Here is a 2,876-nt window from a genome sequence, read left to right as displayed (position 1 = left end):
TCAAGTGTGAATTTTAAATATTAGAGGGGCTTCCCTGGTGGCTCAGTAGTAAAGAATCTGCCTGCCAATGCAGGAGACACAAGATCATCCCTGATCCAGGAAGATCCCACCTACCACAAAACAACTAAGCCCAAGCACCACAACTATTGAGCCTGTGCTCTAGAGCCCGGGAGCCACAAGAGAAGCAACTGCAATGAGAAGCCCGTGCACAGCAACTAGAGAGTAGCCCCCACTCTTCACAACTAGAGAAAAGCCTGCACAACAGCAAAGACCCAGCACAGCCAAAAATAAATAAATTAAAAATTTTTAAATATATTGGGAATTTCGGGGTAACATATACACATTACTATATATAAAATAGATTAAAAATAAGGACCTACTATATATCACAGGCAACTATACTCAATATTTTATAATGTATTATGAAAAAGAATATATGTCCTTTTTATATCTTTTTATATGTGAATATATATTCATATTTCATATGAATATATGATTATATCTTTTAAAAAATATATTCACTTTTACTAATCACTTTGCTATACACTTGAAACTAACACAACATTGTAAAACAACTCTACTTCAATTTTTTAAAACCAAGTATTATCCAAGGAGAATTTACAATTTGAACCACTTATTGCAATAAAATTGATTAGTTAAACTTAAAAATAAAATAGCTACCCCATTAAAAACTATTAAGCCTAGAATGAGCCAGTAGGAGAAATTGAATGGGGCAAGATGAGAGGTAAGGCAATTTCCACTCTGGGCGAGGGGGAGTGGGGTGGGAAGAGAGCCTGAATGGTGGGAATGGAAAGCAGGAAAAGTGGTATAAATCCTGAAGGGGTATAATCAATAAAATTCTGGATTATTTGAGTCTGGGGAGCAAAGGAGTTTCAGGGACCATGCTAGTCATTGGCTAGGGAACAAAGAAGGAGGAATGTGGAGAGAAAGAGAAAGAGTTCCATTGGGAATGTGTGGAGATCAAAGTGGCTGGGAATCATTCTCAGGGAGAACTCTAATAGCTACTTGGAGGCTGGCTCAGAGACGTCTGAGGTAGGGTACTCTGCATAAGAAATTGTACTTACACGTTAGTGTGCTTCACTCACAGAGGCTGAAAACTCCACTGCCTTTGGGGCCAAGAAAATAACATAAAGGAGTGAAGAGCTCTGGATATAAAGTAATAGACAGCAATGGGGACCTATGAACTGCGGAATCCCTGCCTTCCTTAAAGCTATCAAAATCAAACCCATTTGAAACTCTGTGCTGTGTGGGAAGCTGAGTTCAGTTTCTAGAGAAGCTGGATTTAACAGCACTCCTTAGGAAGGTGTCACAGCAGAGTGAGGAGGACTTGAGTTTTAGAGTTCAAATCTTGTTTTCACCATTTGCCAACTGATATCACGTATGCTCTCTGAGCCAGCATTTTCTTAGCTGTATCAGTTCAGTTCAGTTCAGTCGCTCAGTCATGTCCCGACTCTTTGCGACCCCGTGAATCGCAGCACGCCAGGCCTCCCTGTCCATCACCAACTCCTGGAGTTCACTCAGACTCACATCCATGGAGTCAGTGATGCCATCCAGCCATCTCATTCTCTGTCGTCCCCTTCTCCTCCTGCCCCCAATCCCTCCCAGCATCAGAGTCTTTTCCAATGAGTCAACTTTTCGCATGAGGTGGCCAAAGTATTGGAGTTTCAGCTTCAGCATCAGTCCTTCTGATGAACACCCAGGACTGATCTCCTTTAGGATGGACTGGTTGGATGTCCTTGCAGTCCAAGGGATTCTCAAGAGTCTTCTCCAACACCACAGTTCAAAAGCATCAATTCTTCGGCACTCAGTCCTCTTCACAGTCCAACTCTCACATGTTGATAACACCAATTTTAGAGGAGATGATTGTGATTAAGTGAGGAGACAATGGTTATTCAATGCCAAGTATAGTTCCTGGCACAGAACAGACACTTAAGGGTAGCAGACATTATGACAGTGGCATAATTGGCCATCATCTCCCATGGAAGGGCTCTTCAGGACACAGTGAATGTCCTCAGCATTTTGCTCAGAGAACAGGAGTCATCACAGAGATCCATGCTAGAGTTCTTAGTACTCAGTGTCCTGGAGGGTGGGTGGGTGGGTGTGTGTCCAGGTATTCAGTACTTTGTACAATGTGAATTTTAAAGTCAGGAGGTACACAGTGCGCTAAAGGAAACCAAGACCTCAGACTTGCCTGGTGATCCCAGTGGTTAAGACCACACTCCCAATGCAGGCGGCTCAGGTTGGATCCTTGGTTGGGAAACTAGATCCTGCATGCCACAACTAACGTTCCCGAATACTGCATAGAAGCTGATAGATCCTATGTGCGGCAACCAAGACCCAGCATAGCCAAATAAATGAATAAATAAATATTTTTTAAAAGGAAGAAAAAAAGAAACAAAGACCAGAAGTCATTGAACATTCAGGCCTCCAGGAACTGGGGTTGCATGTAAACCAGCCCTGGGACCAACAGCAGCAGGTGGCCACCCCTGTGCTCCAGAAACGTGACTCTACTGTTCTTGCCTCACATCACAAACACACTTTTTCTATTATTTTGTTGTCTACCTTAAAGTTTCTCTTCCCTCATAGTATCTGCTTTCTTCTAACTTTGACCTCATATGGTCTCAACCCCTACTTATTCTTTTCCACTATTAATCCTTTCTAATTCAGTTCTTGATATGACCTAGCTTTTCTTCTTTCCTCCCAGTTTGAATTCCTGAGAGTGAGAATTTGACCACCATCTTAGCACTTATTGGCAACTGAAGGAAAAGAAAGTGAAGTCACGTGATGCAAAGGCCGCCTAAACTGCTCCTTTAGCAGGTAGACAGTCTCCCACTGAAGGAACTATGGACATGGAG

Source organism: Bos indicus, chromosome 1, assembly GCF_029378745.1.
Source record: "Bos indicus isolate NIAB-ARS_2022 breed Sahiwal x Tharparkar chromosome 1, NIAB-ARS_B.indTharparkar_mat_pri_1.0, whole genome shotgun sequence".
Classification (NCBI taxonomy): Eukaryota; Metazoa; Chordata; class Mammalia; order Artiodactyla; family Bovidae; genus Bos; species Bos indicus.
The sequence above is the reverse complement of the archived record's forward strand: the minus strand, read 5'-3'. Positions refer to the sequence as shown.